This window comes from Schistocerca serialis, chromosome 4 (genome assembly GCF_023864345.2).
Source record: "Schistocerca serialis cubense isolate TAMUIC-IGC-003099 chromosome 4, iqSchSeri2.2, whole genome shotgun sequence".
In the NCBI taxonomy this organism is placed as follows: Eukaryota; Metazoa; Arthropoda; class Insecta; order Orthoptera; family Acrididae; genus Schistocerca; species Schistocerca serialis.
This window is the reverse complement of record NC_064641.1, coordinates 649,684,799-649,707,384: the sequence shown is the minus strand read 5'-3', so window position 1 is coordinate 649,707,384 and position 22,586 is coordinate 649,684,799. Positions and strand designations below refer to the sequence as shown.

Sequence of the window (22,586 nt, the reverse complement as noted above, 5' to 3'; positions counted from 1 at the left end):
GGGTCTGATGATCTCAGATGTTAAGTCCCATGGTGCTCAGAGCCATTCTTCCACAAACATACCGTGATATCAGGCAACCTCTGAAGCTAATGGTGCAATGCGAAATCCGTAAACCACTTACGGCCAATCCATTGTTTGGTTAGGTACTCTAGAAGAAAATCACTCGACACAGTGGTAACCAAATTGCATCTGCTGAAACGGAGAAGGCCAAACTGCTTTTGTTGCTGTTCTTTCGTCATCTGGAATAGCTTCATAGTTGGTAGAGAACGAGCAAGTTTTCTAGTTGAGCTGGGGGAGGGGGACCCACTGGCATGAGATACCTCCTAATATCGTGTCGAACCTCCTATCGCTCGGCGCATTGTAGCAACTCGAAGTGGCATGGACTCCAATCTTTGGAAGTCCCATGCAGAAATATTGAGCCATGCTGCCTCCACAGCCGTTCATAACTGCGGTGCAGGATTTTCTGCACGAACTGATCTCTCGAGTATGACCCATAAATGTTCCATGGGATTCATGTCGGGCGACCTGGAAGGCCAAATCATTCGCTCGAACTGTCCAGAATGTTCTTCAAACCGATCGGTAGCAGTTTTGGCATAGCGACGTGACGTCGTTGTTTTGGAACAAAGTCCATGAATGTCTGCAGATGGTCTCCATGTAGCTGAACATAACCATTTCCAGGATGTCAAATCAGAACACCTTCGGTTGTCTAAATTTCCAAATTGTTATTTTATTGAGCAACCAGTTTCGGCGATATATTACGTTGTCTTCAGGCCCACTGACCGACGTGCAGGAACGTTTCCCACCTCCGTTCTAGTAAAAAAAAAAGGAGCCAGCATTCAACGAATCGTATCCGTAGATTTTTTTTTTCTAGCTATCTCTCCGATCATCACCTGTCGATCTTGCTGGCCCTATTTTGACTGGACCAGAGGTGAGAATCTTCCTACGCGTCAGTCACTGGGCCTGAAGATCACATAATATATCACCGACACTGGGTGCTCAGTAATATAAAAATTTGGAAATTTAGACACCTGAAAGGAGTTCTGATTTGACATCCTGTACTAAACAGCAATTCATACATACACCTTTGCCATGCATGCATTGAGAGTGGCGGTCATCACTTTGAACAGTTACTATGAGCTACGCTGTTGCGCGGTATATGCTATGTCCATAACACAATAAATATGAATTTCCGATCACTGAGTCCTAACCTCAATATAATCGGTTTTGGGCCCACTACCACCTGTTTCAGTTTGATCCAAAAGGCTTGAGACAATCTGTATACCCGCATCGGAGTCGCACTACGTTACATATACCCTGCAAAAACGCCCTCAAGTGGATTTTTGATTGGGCTTATACTGTCTGCATTCACACAGGAGATAGTGTTTTCTGAAATTAGATGTGACTTTTCACACCACCCAGTTCAGTGACATTCTAAAATACATTACGACAATTACAAAAAATGGAAGAAAATATGCCGAAGGCCGAGAATGAAACTTTCAAGCTCAAATAACTGCAACGTGCTGTGTATAGTGAGACAGTAACTCGTTTTAGATTGTGCGATTGTGAGACAAAAAGAGGCAGCCAGAATGGCAACGCTGGCTGTCCCTTTTTGCATTCCAAGCTTAAGTTGTACGACACTGTCGATGACTCAGAGCCACCCCACTGCTGCTGTCAGAGTTTTTACATCCACCCACCCACACCCACCCACACACACACACACACACACACACTACAGTCCCCCTTTTGTCGCTGCTACCACACGACACCTGACGCGTAGTGGCCAGGAGGGCGTGGCCACGCCCTGGTCGTGATGAATTGCGGCCCAGAGCCTGCGTTGTCCGGATTAAGCGCCGCCTGTGTAAACGCGGAAGTCGCCGCACAGCAGAAACACCCGCACATATGTTTTAGGCTCAGCGCATCGTGCAGGGACATTATTTATTCTGACTGTCTCTCTCGCACCTTGTCCACTCCCGTCCACCCATTCCTATCCGCTATTACATTCTTTGAGCGAAACAGAACATGTGCGAGCGCGTAAATTCAGAATGGGTACAGTCAGCTGAAGATAAACATTATCAGGTGGAATGAAAGAATATTACGGGAGGCGGCCACAAACTTTCAATTATCAACTCGAAAAAGCTGTGAGTATGAAATTTGGTACCAGTCCTTTACATATTCACTCTTCAATACGTATGTCGCATGCGGCTAGTTACGGCCTGAACAGCACTTATACACGCCATATCTGAGCGGTCTGTGTTGTGAGAACAATAGCACGTCGCCAGTTAACAGACATAAAACGTGGGATGATTATTGATGCAAGATGTACGGGTCATAGCATCTCGAAGGTTGCTCGAAGAATTCGGATTTCTAAGATCAACAGTGTTTATCTGGATGGATATTCAGTAACGAAGGATGGTGTTTCCACATCCGTAAGCCATCGTAAAGAATGACCGCAAATGTATGACGAGCGGACATCCCCGGACAACCACACGGGGAGATCGACATACTGCTGTCGCTGCCGATGTAATGTGGGGCGACGGGACCCCATTCGTACCAGGACCATACGGGGACAAATGAAATGCATAATCTTAAACATCTAGCGTCTTTCGATGACTTTTGGGCACTCATCGTAAAATATATATAAAAATGTTTCTATTTAATTTGTTCTATCGTTAACTAAATCTTTGTTAGTTTTTCTCATTTTCGAAGTAGGCTTGTTAATTTCTTTTTTCAGCCTAACTTTTAGTTAAGCTTTGTTATCATCCAGTCTTGCTCAGTATAATTACCTCTGGAAGGTGGGGGACCTTTAATGCTCTCAAACCAACAGTTTTGGTCTGGTCAAATACAGTGTTTTAGTACAGACCAGTGGGTCCCCAATTGACCTCTCATGCATGAAACAGTCTAATACGTCTGATCAGTTTGTAAATAAGTTAGTGTGTTAAATACTTGCCCTTAAGCATGTAAGCGAGAACAAGTTCAGGAAAGATTGGATATTACGCTTGAAGTTTGTCGAAAATCACTAAGTGCTTCCATTCTCAAATACCGGAAACATTGTCCAGGTATTTGTGAGTCGTCAGTTACGCTGCTACAACGTAAACATACAGTTTCTAACGCTAATACTTGTCTTATTGCCGCGCGAGATTAGTCGAGCGGCCTAAAGCGCAGCTATCATGGACTGTGCGGCTGGTCCCGGCGGAGGTTCGAGTCCTCCCTCGGGCATGGGTGTGTGTGTTTGTCCTTAGGATAAGACAGGTTAAGTAGTGTGAAAGCTTAGGGACGGATGACCTTAGCAATTACGTCCCATAAGATTTCACACACATTTCACACACATGTCTTATTGTATTAAAATTTTAACAGAAGATTGTATCTGCCAATGACTAGATTACGACATCATCTTAAATATTTAATGTCCAATTATTACGCGAAAAATTGAAAATCAAACTTTTGTTAGCCCTGGGAACCATTAGATCGGCAACCTCCAGTTGGAAATCGTTTCCGGTTTTCCATATTGCCGTTTAGTAATCCATCCAGGGTGAAGAAAAAATTGCGCACTCGGACTTCGCAGAGCGATTCCACACATACCAGCAATACAAATATATCTGTCACAAAATTTCGTCCTGCGCATATTTCCGACAGTTAACGGACGTTAAAGACTGACAATCTGGCACCACTGTAAAGAAATGTACAGTAACTACCTCTGTCAGCATGCGGTAGTAGTGCCGTGCAGGTTGGAGCAGTGGATAGCGTTTTGGGTTAGCATTCTGGAGGTCAAGTGTTCGATAAAGGGTCAAGACGTAATTGTTTTTATTTGTTAAATGTAGTCTTCGTGGTGCGGTATCTGGTGTCTTAATCGTCATACAGCGATTAAGTGAATCTTCTACAAAACATTTGTACTTACATACTACGAACACAAAAATGGAAGTGCAATAGATTTCATTGATCAGCTTTTAAAGAAGCTTTTTGCACGTTTGGCCGCGAATTGTGAGCTGGTGCGTTGCTTGCGCCAGTTTCCATCATCCTCATTTCATTTTCGATGCTTATTTGTCTTCTTCATACCTTTGGCGGCGGGGGATTTTAACTGCAGTGCCGGCGCTCTGCTGGTGGCTGGTGTGCGGGTATCCGCGGTGTGAGGTGGTGTGAAGTGGGGCTGTGTTTGTATGCAGCACGGCGAGAAGCCGAATCGGCATGAAGAAGGAGCATGGCTAGCTGCTATTGCGAGTTTAACCGTTACAAGGCAAATCTTCTCCGCGTGGTAAGGGGAGTTCCTCGAGGTTGGAAGGACAAGTTCCGTCGAGTTAGTTACAAGTTACACAGGGCGAATGAATTGGAGTCGTCGAGTTGCTTCGGTGGGTGGTGTTCATATTAACTAAATATTCCAGTGTACTAAAAACCATTTGCCGGCCGGAGTGACCGAGCGGTTCTAGGCGCTACGGTCTGGAACCGCCCCTGCCGAAACGGTCGCAGGTTCGAATCCTGCCTCGGGCATGGATGTGTGTGATGTCCTTAGGTTAGTTAGGTTTAAGTAGTTCTAAGTTCTAGGGGACTGATGACCACAGCAGTTGAGTCCCATAGTGCTCAGAGCCATTTGAACCATTTTGAAGATACCTTAAAAGATTTTTGTGTTCTATAAGACAAACTTTGTTGTAATTATGATTATTGTGAATGTATTATGAGCAATGTTTTTGTAATAAAGAAGTGTGCGTCAACTACAACTGATTTCGATTGTGATTTCCGTGTGTCCTTAGGGACCACACCCCAAACTGTTTCACATCATTGCGTCTACTAGATTCCAAACCTGTTCCCAGTGCACCCTCCCTCAGTAGTCCCATCGATTAGTACCAACTAATATTCTTGCCACATTCAGGTCCATTGCACTTCGTTATGGCCTTACGTCAAAGCTAGCACCGTTCTTTGCAAATAATTTCCAAACTTGTGCTATTTAAATGTCGAATACATTTGGCTGAAGAAACAGTGTATACTACAGTATTATGTGGTAGAATGAAACTGAAAAGAAAAACAAATGCGCCTCGACCCAGAATCGAACTCTCGACCTCCCATATGCTAAACAAAGCGATATCCACGGCACCACCTGCAGAACTCTACTACTATTTCCTGACAGCGTAGTTACTGCACGTATGATTACACTGTTGGCAGATTGCCATTCTTTAACGTCCATTTACTGCCAGAAATATGCGAAAGACGAAATTTTGTGACAGACATTTTTGTATCGCTAGTATGTAAAAAATCGCGCTAAGAGGCCTGAGTGCGCGAATTTTTCTTCACCCTCTATGAGCTTTAAATGCTACACGAAAACAATGAATTTACCATGTCACATAAAAAATTAAAATTCAGTTTTAAATTTAAAAGTAGCATCGATTTCAGCAGACACTCTGAACAGGGCCATTGGAACATGGTGCACACTATTCCTGGGCCACTGCCATGTCGCAGACTTCAATGGTGATACAAGAAAAAAAAAAAGATTTGCGACGCTTCTGTCATATTCTGTACCTCACGAACTATATCACTGTTGAAGTAAACTAAAATATTTATTACAAACAACTTTCTGGTGAAGGCAACGACACCTCAGAGACATTATGAATGACAGTACCAACACTCAATAAATATTCGAATTATCACAGCAATTGCAACAATTAAGAAGTCAAGAATGATGAAGCGTTTCCAAAAGCTCCATAACTGTATGAAGGTGATGTATTCACAACTACCGGTTTCACATCAGTATATATGCATCTTCAGGTTTACAGTACTTGTATTTCCATAATGTAGATGAAGAGTTAAGGAATCCCAGCTTTCGGGAAGTTATCTATCACGTTAAAAATCGAACCACAATGGTGGGTTGTCATAATAAAGTTGAATACACCTAAAAGATGCTTGTAAAAATATACGAAGCATGAGTGCTCAATCAGCCACGTAGGATATATCGTAAGATCTGGTAGACACAATCTGTAAAAAGCCATAATGATCGAAGCAGACGAAATGAATTAAAGTTTGTGCTCCGGCCGGGAGAGTCCTGGCAGTAGTGACAATATGTAAGGGGAAAATGAATTGAACTTTGTGTTGGGGAGGGCACTCAGCTTAAACATTTCGTGCAGCACTGTTGACTATCGTACTGCCGTGGTGTAATGGTTAGCATTTCTGTCTAGCAGGCTCGAAGACCCGCTTTCGAGTCCCGGCCGCAGCACAAATTTTAATTCATTTCGTCTGCTTCGATCATTATCGTGGATCGCGTACTCCGGCCGTATTGACAACCGGCCGATGTGGTGTGAGGAGCCCGAGGTGGCTACCAACACACACACTATTGCTATCCTCTACGAGCTGCTAACACCGTATCAGTCCGGTGGAAGCACTCACATTACACAGGATTTTAAGTTCATTGATTTTATACAGTTAGAGTCTACCGGACCTTATATCCTACGTGGTGTTATCCGGCCCAGTTCATTCAGAAGGCATGCTTTGTACATTTTTAAAAGCATCAATTGGGTGTACTCAACTTTATTATGACAATTCACCATTCTGGTTTGACTTTCAACTTGGGTAAGGTGTGACTCTATAATCATTCTTCTACATTATTAAAATATAACTATTAAAACCTGAAGATGCGTCTAAACTGACGTGAAACCGGTAGTTGCCAATAAAGCTATGTGGCTTTTGGAAACATATCATTCTTGATTCTGTATTGCAATTTTTATAATAATTTGAACGGTTATTGAGTATTGAGTGCTGCTTTGCTCTTAAAAATTTTTATTAATCGAACCGGTCCAATAAATGGGTGACTTGGCCTTAGTGAAGACTTCCCGCCACTCTTCCGCTGTCATATTTTACGAAAGTCAAATTTCGGAGCACTGATGTTCATATCCCTTCATCAAGTCTCGCATTAAATTCAGATCAGCAAACCAGACAAATAATTAATACCTCTGGAATGTATCATGCTACTTCCGTTTGACACTACCTCTAGTTTAACAACGAAGAGTAACTTCAATTTTCTTTACGCCACATCCAACAGAACTCATTGATTATTAAATCGGTTATAGCTACGAAAGCAGCAGTTCCGCCTGGCAACAAGTATACGCTATTTACAGTGCTCCATATCAACCAATATTCTCTTTTAACAGGACACAAAGATTTTTGCTGGTGAGCTTGTCATTTGCAGTATTGTTGGCTGTCTTTTAAAATGACCTCTTGCGACAACTGTAGTCACGCGATTAAGTAAAAAAGTCATTCATCGAATTCTACTCTTCAAACAAATGTACCCTTCACACACGTGAGTCTGCAGCAATTTCAAGAACGATACCTGTAATGCGCCTTTGACAATATCTTTCGAAAGAGAGTACCTAATGCACCTAGTTCTGACAAATGCCGATTAATATTTTGTTGACATTGTGAAACTTGAAGACGACCACCAACGGGAAACATTCTTACTGCTTTCGCAGAAATTTCATTATTTCAGTTTATTTCGGCGTATTTTATTCAGAGTCATTTGTGGTGTGAGAGAAATTGAATCGAAAATTTTACATACTATCAAGAATCAAATTTGCATATAATAATATAATCTGTGCGACAATAGCGAAAGAAGTTACCAGTGACGTTGCCCGTTATTTCATAAACAAAAGGGACATGAAATAAATGATTTCCTACTTCCTTATTCACGGTGAAGTAGAAGAGCCACATAACAGATGCAGTGACAACTTCATTTGCAAAGCCGAGGAACTCATGAATTTGCATCTCAAAGTGGGACGACGAATACATTACTGGAATTGAATGCTAACATAGCTCGATATTGTGTAAGGAGAGCAGGAGAGAATTTCAAAGTTCAGAGTTAACGGCTGCGTTTTTCAAATGGTTCAAATGGCTCTGAGCACTATGGGACTTAACATCTGAGGTCATCAGTCGCCTAGAACTTAGAACTACTTAAACCTAACTAACCTAAGGACATCACACACATCCATGCCCGAGGCAGGGTTCGAACCTGCGACCGTAGCAGTCGCGCGGTGCCGGACTGAAGCGTCTAGAAACGCTCGGCCACCGCGGCCGGCGCTGCGTTTTTCCTCAATTCAGAAGAACCCAAGAGGGGAAATATTCTGACTATATAAATCACTTATGGCATTCTACAATAATGTCTCTCTTGTAATATCCATTGTGCAGACTCCAGATAGAACATCTAGACATGTCATTACGTTCCTTAAGTCCAGTTACTTTTGTAGATAATATATAGGAAGATTATTGCATGGAAATATGTGTGTGATGTTCCTTTTCCTACAGTTTTCGTCGTGAATCTTAACGAGACATGTCCAAAAAATATCGGGACAGAAGTAATAATAAAACAGAGAAACAAAACCATGATACTTTTAAGGCTTCCGTTGCTCTAACTACACTGCAGTAACAAAAGTCATGGGGTACCTCCTCATATCATGTCCCACCTCCTTCTTCCCCAACATATTGCAGTAACTGCGTCGATAAGTCCGAAGTTGTTGCCGATGCAAGATTTTGTGCGCAAACCGGCTTTTCCAGTACATCCCATACAAGTTCGATGGGATTCATGTCCGGCGATCTGGGTAGCCAAATCATTCGCTCGAATTGTCCGGAATGTTCTGACATGTGAAACACGTATGTATTCATTACCAGCGATGGCGAGGCATGACAGAATCTCTGACCAGAGAGTTATTTATCGTTGCTTGTCTGCGCTTGACCGCGCGAGTCGTCAGTTGATGTGTGTAGCGAGCCTGTAGCAGAAGTCAGTCTGCGCTAGTGTGCGCGAGTATGCAGCAGTAGTCAGTCGACAGTAGTAGCGAGTGGACGGTTGTACTGAGCAGGCGTCGGCATGCGTCGACGGCGTGTTCTTCTTGCGACTCTGGTCAGGATTGTGGTGGACGATGAGTATTGTTGTAGAAGGTAATGAAGCAGCATTGCGCACATCTAGTAATGTATGTTAATTGTAATTAATTTGTTCAAAAAATGCCCCAATAATATTTTTTTTTATAAAGTAACTCTTTTGAAGAAAAAGCATTCATTTCAATTTAAAGAATTTTTCCTATGCATTTCCTCCAAGAATCAAAATTAAATATACGCCAGCATTGCACGAAGGTGTGTCGATAAATAAGAGCAGATATAGATGCAGTTTTATTGAGGTAAGAATTTTTGTTTTTATTCAGAATACAGGGCCGAAGGTCAGCGCTGCTGTCCTTATAAAATTTATCAGGTTTAATTATTTCACAGGGCCGAAGGTCAGCGCTGCTGTCCTTATAAAATTTACCAGATATTATTATTTCTGTTGAGATGTTAGATACGGTTCATAGTTCATTATCTAATTAATATTATTGTGTGGTTTTTGGTCAATTTTCATTAATCAATTTTGTGGGGAGTTCACGCATGGTTCCATTTTGCATTATTATTAAACATCATTATAAAATAATCGTGTGGGGAGGTTACACTTGGCGACATCCGGACCATGATCGTATTTCTTTGTGAATCTTCCGAGAAGTAGTCATATATCTGCTCTTAATTACTTAAATATAATTAGCATTTGGCGCAACGCATTTTCTAATTTGTCACTCTTTCTTCCACAGATCATCGGCAATTTGTTGCTCTTTGTTATTATAGTGTTTGTTGGATTTTTCATTGTCTTTGTTTCATTTGTAAATAATTTTGATTTTTGTAAAAATTCCGCGAAAAACTTAACAGTACATCGCGATGTACAATGAGTGAAGTAGCCGATTCGAATAATTTGAGCGATAGTACTTGCGACACGCAGTGTAATAATGACAGTTCCCCATTTACAGACTATCAATGCGTACTGATCACCGGTAATGATTTTATTGCTAATGATGAGCAAATAAATTCAATTGTGTCCTTTGTTAATTTTACGACAATTGATGACGCGGGGCGTTCTGTTGCAATGAGCGCTGCCTAGCTTGACACACCCGGTTTGCAGGATTCACGTGACGAACAGACAAATTTTTCTAATGAAAATGAACAGAGTAATCAGAGTACGATAGATTTATTTAATTACGGTGTAGTGATTAACAATGCACATCCGATTAGCAAACATTTTCAAGAATCACAAAATGACCGAATGGATACACAAAACGTGACAATTGCAGGTACAAGATCAAATAGCACAGAGAATAGAGAATAGAGCCGATAACTTTGGCTGGGATCAAGTTATGGCATTTTTACGACAAATGGATGAAAAACAAAACAACAGTGTCAAACAACAGAATGAAAGACAAGAGAACAATCTTAAACAATTTGGTGAAAATCTCAAACAACAACTTAATGAAACTAATGAAATCGTCAAACAAATTAATGAAAATCTTAAACAATCGAAAATAGAACAAGAATACAATCACAAACAACTTAGTGAACAGAACGAACAACTTAATGAAAAACTAGACAACACTTCCAGACAGTTGAATGAAAAATTAGACAACAATTTCAGACAGCTTAGTGAACAGATTACAGCCATTGCCGCACAATGTCATGATACTAAAGAACAATTACGTGAGGAAATTGAGGCTTGTGCTAGGAAAAGTAGTGAAGAAATTAGATCTGTTGCTCAAGAATTAAGGAATATGCAAACAGCTGCAACAGAATCACTTAGAGACGAAATTAGTGCAGTCGGTAAACAATGCTCTGAACAGGCAACACAATTACGCGCCGAGTTTAAAGTAATGACAGCAGAACTTTCGCGGACACTGGATGCTAAGGTAGACACGAAATTCGACCAACAGAACAGTCAAATTGACGAACGTTTTAATCAACACCTACAAAACAGTGATACGCGTTTCCGTAAATTTATACAGGATCAGAATAAAGTAAAATGACAAGTCATGGAAACAATTACTGCACAGAGACAGGAAGATAAACGTAAATTGTTTGTGAAAGCAAAAACATACGTAGACAACAATATTGCTACAGTGTCCGACGAAATTAATACCATTAAACAGCTGAACACAGAATTAAGTGATGAAATTTCCGATATTAATCGAAAACAGACACACATACAGCAGTATTTCAGACAGTGACAGACAGACTCGAACAATTAGAACTAACACAGGATTCCGATGTCACCAAAGCCGACGTTAAAAAATTGAATGAAACCACACGTAAATCACAAAAACAAATTAATGCTTCAGATAATAAAAACGATGATCAGGTAAAAATACTGACTGAAAAATATGATGAATTGGCCAGTCGTATTGACGTTATTGAAAGTAATAATGACAGCAAATCAGACACTTCGGCGATTTCGTTTAATCAAACACCTGAATTCCAAAATCTACAGCAGACAATCAGTGAGATAGATTCGTCTAATAATACATTGCGTAGAAAATTGTCAACTTTACAACAAGAAGTGATAGGGACAAAAAATATTTCAGTTAATAACACGTCACAGCATAAGGCGAATCCTGCACATTTCTCACACTCACACAGCCAGTATAATTTAGGTAATCTACAAAGAGTACGTGAATTAGGTTCCGAACAGTCACAGACAAATAGATTCTCATACAATCCTGAACCTGTTCCGACATACAGAGACGATAATTTTGACTACAAACATTTTCTATCAATGAGAAAATTTAAAGTATTTAAAAATGACAGAACACAAACTCACCCACTGGATTGGATACAACAATTTAGCTTTACTTTTCCACCGACTTGGCCTGTAACACATAAACTTGAATTTATTTGCAGTTTTTTGGAAGGCGAACCGGCAACTCGTATGAGACCGATCGTGAGGCAATGCTATTCAGTGGAAGAGTTTCAGAATGCTTTTATGTCAGGATATTGGTCGAAGACGACACAGCGTGGAATTAAGGATGAACTAATTAGTTTACCAAATTATGAGAACTCGAATTTTTCCACTGTCATGCAATTTTTTGAGCACTTGGTCCAACAAAACCAGTACTTAAGTGAACCATACAGTGAATCTGCACTTATACAATTATGCATTTCTAAATTACCACGGTCATTAACAGTGTCACTTTTAACAGGTCAGCAGAAGGAAAATATTTCGGCATTCAGAGATCTGTTACAGCTTTTGGAAGTACAGCAATCGGATTATTCTTTTATAAACAAAAATTTTTCTTATAATAACCAAGGTCAACAAACGTACAGCAATTACGGTCAGCCACGCAAATTCAATAGTAAAGGTAATAGACGCTTCAGGAACGACAACCAACAGAATTTTAATAACAGGCAAAATTTTAATTATCAGTATCGTCAAAATTATCAGCAACAGCAAACACATTTTGGTAACAATAGAGGTTATTCTCCGCAACAGCATGAAAGCCATCCGGTTAGCATACCTAACCAACAATGCAGTGTGCAAGGTCAGCCAAACTTTAATGTTTCGCCGCGTGCACGTATAGTCTCAGCTCCAACAAATAGTAACGCACGGCAGCAAAGAAATAACTACGTACAGAAAACACAGTATTTCAATTCCTACCGCAATGCACCATATAGAAATGACTATCACGACAGATGTAAAAACAATGAGCACAATTATCAACATACGTTTAATAACAGTCGGTCTTACCAGCAGCAAAATGATCAGCAACAACATATTCTCATGAATGAACCAGACAGTAGGTATCATACAGAGCGTAATACGTCTGGGAGAAATAACAGAACAGTTCAAATAGTTGAAATGCCACAGAATCCTCCTGAAAATAATAACATGTCAGATAGAATTTGACTAGATACAATACAGGTTGCATCTTCCAGCAACGTAAGTAATACTTCAGATACACAGAATATTGTTCACGAAAATGTTATTACTTTTGACGACATCCGAGACACTCTTTTGCAGGAAACACCAGTTGTTCAAAAAAACATTTCACACCCTGTCATCGAAGATAAAATTGGATCATCGAAATTTTCAGCAGTAATCGATTCTGGATCACCTGTGTCAGTTATAAATGAAGAAACTTTTAACGAGTGTAACAAAGAGAATACCTATCCTACGTTACCATTAGGCAAAACGAAAGTAAAAGGAGCAGTATCTAGTAAAGGAGTAGACGTAAAATTACAGACACATTTATCATTTTGTATTGCAGGTCATACGTTTCACTCAAATTTTTGGATTGTTCCCTTGTTGACAACAGACATTTTAGGTACGAATTTTCTGGTACAACACGATGCCATTATTGACTTTCAAAATTCATATTTAATGTTGAAGGATGAAAACGTACAACTGGCTTTAGAATTTCAGCACTCTATCTGCGGAAGAACAAACAATTAATCGTACAGAGGTCATTTCCGCATCACGTAGCATAGACTGTAATTCCACATTGTTAACAGATACATACGTACACAACTATAATACTCCAGACGAAGCCGACTACGACGTAATACAGACGATTTCTGATAAAGTTAAACAAAGTAGTGCAAATACAGACGACGAACGCACGCAACTACACAAAATTGTTTTACAGCAAGCTCCAGTTTTTGACAACGTTCCTGGTACGATGTTCGGTTTTATGTATGAATTTCAAGTTAAGCAGCACGACACATTTGAAGCCAAACATTATCCCATTCCGTATATTCACAGAGAACAAGTTAAGAAAGAAATGCAAGCTATGCTTGACCAAGGTATTATTGAACCGACAGTTAGTCCGTACATAAACCCGCTCCATATTGTTAAAAAAAGGATGGTTCACTTCGCCTCGTACTTGATTCGCGTCACATCAATGACATCATTATTAATGAAACAGATTGACCACAGACACTGGAGGAACTTCTATATAAATTTCATGGTACTGCTATTTATTCCACATTAGATTTGAAATCGGGATTTTGGCAAATTCAGCTCCATCCGAACTGCAGAAAGTACACAGCATTTCTCTGTTTTGGTGACTGTTATCAATTTTGTAAATTACCATTCGGTTTAACTATTTCTTCTGCAGCTTTTATTCGCTGTTTGAATACAATACTTCCGACAGAACTTAAAGACAGAATCACAACGTACGTAGACGACATTCTTATTTGCAGAAGCTAATTGGTCTGAACACAATCTGATTCTAGAACAACTGTTGCAAACTTTACGTGCACAAGGACTCACAGTTAATCTCAGTAAATCGCACTTTGGCAAAACTTTTATAAAATTTCAGCAGAAGGCATTGCGCCTGACCCGGAAAAACTTCAAGCTTTACGCGACATTACCGTTCCTACGACGAAAAAACAACTACGCAGCTTTTTGGGTTTAATTAACTTTTTTCGTAAATTTATTCATTACTCTGCTTTAGACACCCCTAGATTATGTCAATTGACAGGTGAAAACACTATTTGGTCCTGGCGTAAGCAAGCACATTCTGAATTTATGAACCTGAAACATGCTTTGTTGAATGCACCACTTTTATCGCACCCAGATCTTACTAGAAATTTTTCTATTGCCACCGACAGTTCTAACACCGCTTTAGGCGTACATATTTTTCAGGAAATTGAAGAAGATGGCTCTACAGTAATTAAAAACATCGCATTTGCAAGTCGCATTTTGTCACCTGCTGAACGAAATTATTCCGTTACAGAACTTGAAACATTATGTATTCTTTGGGCTTTTACGAGATTTCGGCATTTCCTTTATGGAAGATATACCACCGTTTACACAGACAATAGAGCTATACAGTTTTTACTTTCGGCTAAATTTACTCACGACAGATTAAGCAGATGGAAACTTTATGTACAGGAATTTAATTTTACAATTGTTCACATTCCCGGCACACAAAATGTTGTAGCAGACGCAGTATCTCGTTCTCTCAGCAACAATCAGCAAGACATCGCAACCAACTTCTGCAAAGCAAATTTCAGCGTCATGTACATTCAACAAGTTGCATTTGAAAATTTCATTTCGTCGTCATTACAAGACATAGCACAAGAGCAGAATCAAGACAACGTATGGAAAGAGATTAAACACCTTTGGCAAGATAAGAATATTGTTGTTGTTGTGGTCTTCAGTCCTGAGACTGGTTTGATGCAGCTCTCCATGCTACTCTATCCTGTGCAAGCTTCTTCATCTCCCAGTATCTACTGCAACCTACATCCTTCTGAATCTGCTTAGTGTATTCATCTCTTGGTCTCCCTCCACGCTGCCCTCCAATGCTAAATTTGTGATCCCTTGATGCCTCAAAACATGTCCTACCAACCGATCCCTTCTTCTAGTCAAGTTGTGCCACAAACTTCTCTTCTCCCCAATCCTATTCAACACCTCCTCATTAGTTACGTGATCTAGATAAGAATAATGTTACCATTAGAAACCATTACACTGTACGCAATGACATTCTGTTTCGCCGCTCTCATCCTGACAGCAACAATTGGTTATTATGCATTCCTGACGAACTTGTTAACAAATTAATCTGGTATACTCATTTAAGTTATGCACATTACGGAGCCAGAAAATGTTTTCTTATACTGAGACAGAACTGTTATTTTACGAACATGGAGAAACGTATTCGACGAGTTTTAGCGTCATGTAAAACCTGCCAGAAAGCTAAATCTGATACGACTTCACATATTCCTCCATTACATCCCATTGTACCCGTTAAATTGAGGCATATGGCCGCTGTAGACATTTATGGTCCGATTCCCAGAACTAATAGAGGTTTTTGCTACATCTTTGTCGCTGTTGAACTCACTTCAAAATTTGTTACCTTCATTCCGTTACGCAAAGCTACTGCTACAACTGTTTCGAAAGCATTTGTAAAACATTTTCTATTTCATGTAGGGCATGTGTTGAAAGTAATTTCCGACAATGGATCAAAGTTTCGATCTGTTATATGGACACGTATGTTACGAGCTAGAAACATTTCTCCGATCTATATATCCAGGTACCATGCTTCTTCGAACCCTTGTGAACGATTAATGAAAGAAATTGGTAAACTGTGTAGAATATACTGCCATAAAAGACATATTGATTGGGACACACACATACTCTCATTCCAAGATGTAATTAATTCCATACCGAATGAATCTACTATGCTATCTCCGTCTGTTATACTGAAAGATGTTGAATCACCTAACATAATTAAAGAATTAGTAACATTTCCTACATCTCGTCGACTACGACACCATGAAATAATTGACATTGCGCTGAACAACATCAAACGTGCCGCAGAGCGCCGGAGAAGACAGCAAAAACAGGTTTGTACACGCCGTGACTTTCACATTGGACAGAAGATATTAGTACGTACGCACTATTTATCCAATAGAGTAAAAGGTAGGTGCAGTAAACTTGAACTTCTATACGCAGGTCCATATCGGATTCGCAGCATTCCTCACCCCAATGTTGTACACGTCGAATCTTTGGGAACCAGAAAAACCAAAGGAAACCACCACATATCGAATATCAAACATTTTATTGAATGAAGATACTTTATGATTTAACATGCAGTAATGCCATTTGCTAATTTTATGACCACTTATGCAATTATATTCACATGAATACTTACTGATGATTGTCGTATTTTTCTTGGCAAGTGCCCGGCAAGGTAAGGTTAGCAGGTCGCTCTTCTTGTCGTTACACATCAGACCGTGCACATTTTTCCAGATAAACTTACGTATCTTATGAATAATTATGCAATTTTATCTAGTGACATATTAATTTTATTAAGTTCTCTCTCCATTAAAGTCTTTAATTCTCGCCTCTGTTTACTACACAACGTACAAGCTGAACACAAAGAAAGTCACATTTCTTGTCATCATTTTTATGTATGTACGATTGTTTTCCTGTTTTGTTTCTATGCACTATGAAATAGTTAAGATATAGCAAACACCAGTTGACTTTGACATTTTTGCCTTATGATATCTCAACATCGTGACTACTTTACTTCTTTTTTTTTTTTTTTTTTTTGCTGCTACATTGTGATACACTGGGTACATTTTTGCCTCTGAACACTATCTATGTTTTTGACATATTACGTTTTCTGTCATGCTATGCTGTATGCTCAATTATGTTGCTATAAACCAGTTTTTATTTAATGAGTATATGATTTAAATGCAAGACAATCTTTGTTCATCATTTTCAGAAAGAAATAACGCATAAAAGAAATAAATTAAACAGAAATGGGAATTTCACCTTCGGAATGAACGAAAGAAGATGCAAAAAAAAAAAAAAGCCCTCATGAGGAAGAGTAAATGGATCAGGATTAACAAGCATTAACAAGAATATACTATACACATCGTAGAATAGCAGTCCTAACTATTTTTTTCTTTCAGAATACAAAGCGATTGATGCAGGCTGTCAGACAGAACTACACATCTTAGTTTTAGTGATGAAATATGCTAGAAATAAGGAATAGTTGTGTAAGGAGTAATGAAGTGACTTTTTTTTGCAGATGATAATTAATGGTGTTGAATAATGATGAAGAATATGCTACTATGGATAATGAAGTTTTTCTTTACAGGTGATGATAATAATGGAGTTATGGTGATATAGATAATGAAGTTTTTCTTTGCAGATGAAAATAACGATGAAGTTTATATATTTGCTGTTAGTTAAGAGATGCTATGTAGTTATTTAAGTATTTGTTGCAGTTCGTTTTGACAGTATGTGTTATATTGCATAGTATGATGACTGAAGGTTTTGGAAAGGACAGCTAGGGAACACATTTTTTTATACACATTTCACTACCTGTTAATTCGAAGTTCACTACTTTTCAGCATAAAATGCGTTTCTTCTTTCAGTTTAATAATCCATTTTTGTATTTTGCAGGAGAAATTATTTATGAAATTAATGTGCTATAAGCAGTTGTTCATTAAACCTATGTCATTTATGAATGTGATTACATATACTGTACTTGTTTCATAATCTTGCTACAGCTGACTCATGACGAATGACGTTACACATCTTCATTTGCAGCAACAACTCAAAAGCAAATATTTTCATTCTTCAGTAATTACCCAACGCAATGCATTGCTTAAAAAAAAAAACAATGCTTTATAATTAGGCAATGAATGCCAATGTTCTCTGTAAAACGATTTATGTACATTATTCTGTAATACTATGTCGTTTATTAGCTCCTGTTTTCAATGATGACTTCTGATAGTTTATAATTAGGCAATGAGTGCCAATGTTCTCTGTAAAACGACTCATGAACATTAATCTGTAATACTATGCCACTAATTAGCTCCTGTTTTCAAAGATGACTTCTGATGGTTTATAATTAGGCAATGAGTGCCAATGTTCTCTGTAAAACGATTTATGTACATTATTCTGTAATGCTATGTCACTTATTAGCTCTTGTTTTCGATGATGACTTCTGATGGTTTATAATTAGGCAATGAGTGCCAATGTTCTCTGTAAAACGATTTATGTACATTACTCTGTAATACTATGTCATTTATTAGCTCTTGTTTTCAATGGTGACTTATGATGGTTTATAATTAGCCAATGAGTGAAAATGTTCTCTGTAAAACGACTGATGAACATTATTCTGTAATACTATGTCATTTATTAGCTCCTGTTTTTAATGATGACTTCTGATGGTTTATAATTAGGAATGAGTGCCAATGTTCTCTGTAAAACGACTGATGAACATTATTCTGTAATACTATGTCATTTATTAGCTCCTGTTTTCAATGATGACCTTTGATGGTTTATAATTAGGCAATGAGTGCCAATGTTCTCTGTATAACGATTTATGTACATTATTCTGTAATACTATGTCATTTATTAGCTCCTGTTTTCGAGGATGACTTCTGATGGTTTATAATTAGGCAATGAGTGCAAATGTTCTCTGTAACACAACTCATGAACATTATTCTGTAATACTACATACATGGTACAGAAACGTTCAATAACTGGGCAGTGAGTGCCACCAACTATTAGTGTACTTCTCAATGAAGACTAGTATGTGACTTAATGTCCTTCACCTTCTGACCTAATTACCTGGAATTACTGCAATATCCGTTTGTCCTGTATATCCTCATGGTCATGGAGCACTATATTTGGTTTTTGCACTAATTCTACGTTGGTGTACCTTGCAAGAGCGTGGTGTTGACACGACATGCTGTCCACTACCGTGAGCGATGGAGATGCTATTATGGTCCCACTGTTTGGTGTACCTAATGTACTACCGAAAAGATAACATGGAATATTACTACGACATTTCAGTGTCTTGGCTACGCCGATTAATACTTCTGGGAAAAGAACTTCAGATTGTCTCACTTGGTGTTGTGCTTCTGTAGAAAGATATGGACTTTCAGTGCATCTGAGTGCAACCTAAAGTGCTACAACCATGATGCAATCCTTCCCTTTCCTATCCTAATTCTTCTAACATAGTGAAAATCATTTTTGCTAACATGATTTGTATTCATGACCCATAGATTTTTGTGATTTGCTGATATGTTCTGAACTACAGTGCGCGTGCACTTTTGTCATTTTTCTAACATGATTTCTACTCATTGCATATACATTTTTTTGATTTGCTGATATGTTCTGAACTACAGTGCATGTGCACTTATGTCATTTGTTAATATGTTTTGTACTCATTATATATATATATTGTCTTTATCTGATATGTTCTGTACTCAGTGCATGTGCACTATATTTACTTCATGTTCTGCACCTATATATCTGTATATATTCTGTGATTGTAAAGTTAGTTAGTTAACAAAAATTTGTTGCTCATGGCAAGTCCAAATGACTCACCATCGCTGCCAAATTTTTGCCCCCCCCCCCCCCCCCCCCCAGTGGAGGGTTATGAAACACGTATGCGTTTATTACCAGCGGTGGCGAGGCATGACAGAATCTCTGACCAGAGAGTTATTTATATTTATCGTTGCTTGTCTGCGCTTGACCGCGCGAGTCGTCAGTTGATGTGTGTAGCGAGCCTGTAGTAGAAGTCAGTCTGCGCTAGTGTGCGCGAGTATGCAGCAGTAGTCAGTCGACAGTAGTAGCGAGTGGACGGTTGTACTGAGCAGGCGTCGGCATGAGTCGACGGCGTGTTCTTCTTGCGACTCTGGTCAGGATTGTGGTGGACGATGAGTATTGTTGTAGAAGGTAATGAAGCAGCATTGCGCACATCTAGTAATGTATGTTAATTGTAATTAATTTGTTCAAAAAATGCCCCAATAATATTTTTTTTATAAAGTAACTCTTTTGAAGAAAAATCATTCATTTCAATTTAAAGAATTTTTCCTACGCATTTCCTCCAAGAATCAAAATTAAATATACGCCAGCATTGCACGAAGGTGTGTCGATAAATAAGAGCAGATATAGATGCAGTTTTATTGAGGTAAGAATTTTTGTTTTTATTCAGAATACAGGGCCGAAGGTTAGCGCTGCTGTCCTTATAAAATTTATCAGGTTTAGTTATTTCACATTTAACTAATTTTCGTGTGGAGAGGTTACACTTGCCACATAAAATTGTCATATATTTTTTGCGGAGAGGTTACACATGGAGCATTGTCATGATTAAAAATTCCATTGATGTTTGGTAATATGAAGTCCATGAATGACTGAACATTGTCTCAAAGTAACCAAATATACCCATTAATAGTCAATGATCGGTTCAGTTGAACCAGAGGACGCACTCCATTCCATGTGAATACTGCCTACAGCATTATGGAGCTACCACAAGCTTGAACAGTGCCTTGTTGACAACTTGGATCCACGTCCTCGTGGGGTCTCCGCATCACTCTTAACAGCCGAAGTTGGGACTCATCCGGCCAGGCCACGGTTTTCCAGGTCTAGGATCCAACCGATATGGTCACGAGCCCAGGAGAAACGCTGCAGGCGATGTCGTGCTGCTAGCAAAGGCACTCGCGTGGATCGTCTGCTACCATAGCCTGTTAACGCCAGATTTCTACATCTACATGGATACTCTTCAAATCACATTTAAGTGCCTGGCAGGGGGTTCATCGAACCACCTTCACAATTCTCTATTATTCCAATCTCGCATAGCGAGCGGAAAGAATGGTCACCTATATCTTTCCGTACGAGCTCTGATTTCCCTTATTTTATGGTCGTGATCGTTCCTCCCTCTGTAGGCCGGAGTCAACAAAATATTTTCGGATTCGGAGGAGAAAGTTGGTGATTTGGAATTTCGTGAGAAGATTCCGTCGCAACGAAAAACGCCTTTCTTTTAATGATGTACATCCCAAATCCTGTATTATTTCTGTGACACTCTCTCCCATATTTCGCGATAACACGAAACGTGCTGCCTTCCTTTCAACTTTTTCGATGTACTTCGTCAGTCCTATCTGGTAAGGATCCCACACCGCGCAGCAGTATTCTAAAAGAGGGCGGACAAGGGTAGTGTAGGCAACCTCCTTAGTAGGTCTGTTACATTTTCTAAGTGTCCTGCCAATAAAACTCAGTCTTTGGTTAGCCTTCCCCACAACATTTTCTTTGTGTTCCTTCCAATCTAAGTTGTTCGTAATTGTAATACCTACGTATATAGTTGAATTTACGGCTTTTAGATTAGACTGATTTATAGGGTAAACCGCCACTTTTCGCACTATTCAGATATTTTTTCTAAATCGTTTAGCAGTTTGTTTTGATCTTCTGATGACTTTAATAGTCGATAAACGACAGCATCATCTGCAAACAACCGAAGACGGCTGCTCAGATTGTCTCCAAAATCGTTTATATAGATAAGGAACAGCAAAGGGCTTGTAACAATACCTTGAGGAACGCCAAAAATCACTTCTGTTTTACTCGATGACTGTCCGTCAATTACTACGAACTGTGGCCTCTCTGACAGGGAATTACAAATCCAGTCACACAACTGAGACGATATTCCATAAGCACGCAATTTCACCTCGAGCCGCTTGTGTTATACAGTGTCAAAAGCCTTCCGGAAATCCAGAAATACGGAATAGATCTGAAATCCCTCGTCAGTAGCACTCAGCAGTTCATGTGAATAAAGAGCTAGTTGTGTTTCACAGGAAAGATGTTTTCTAAACCCATGTTGACTGTGTGTCAATAGACCGTTTTCTTCGACGTAATTCATAAAGTTCGAACTCAATATATGTTCTAAAATCCTGCTGGATATCGACGTTGACGATATGGGCCTGTAATTTCACCGCACTGTCCTAAGTGACACATTTGTCGTACGTCCCACACTGATTTCTGCGGTTATTTCACGCAGTGTTGCTTGTCTGTTAGTACTGACAACTCTACGGAAACGCCGCTGCTCTCGGTTGTTAAGTGAAGGCCGTCGGCCACTGCGTTGTCCGCGGTGAGAGGTAATTCCCGAAATTTGATATTCTTGGCACACTCTTGACACTGTGGGTCTCAGAATATTAAATTCCCTAACGATTTCCGAAAACTGATGACCTCAGACGTTAAGTGCCATAGTGCTCAGAGCCATTTGAACCATTTTTTGATTTCCGAAATGTAATGTCCCGTGCGTCTAGATCCAACTGCTATTCCGTTGTGAAAGCCGGTTAACCACCGTCGTGCGGCCTTAGTCATGTAGGAAACCTTTTCACACGCATCACCTGAATCGCCAATGCACTGCCCTTTTACACACTGTGTAGGCGATACTACCGTCATCTACATATGTGCATAGCGCTATTCCGTGGCTCTGGTCGTCTCAATGTAATCCATGTCAAAAGGAAGTGCCTTCTTTGGA

General features: G+C 39.5%; 1 protein-coding gene across 1 annotated transcript in view; it reads right to left on the bottom strand.

Moving 5' to 3' along the window:
* The window catches only part of LOC126474662 (clumping factor B-like), a 154,874-nt gene that overhangs the window by 56,927 nt on the left and 75,361 nt on the right, over nt 1–22,586 (bottom strand). The window lies entirely within an intron of this gene.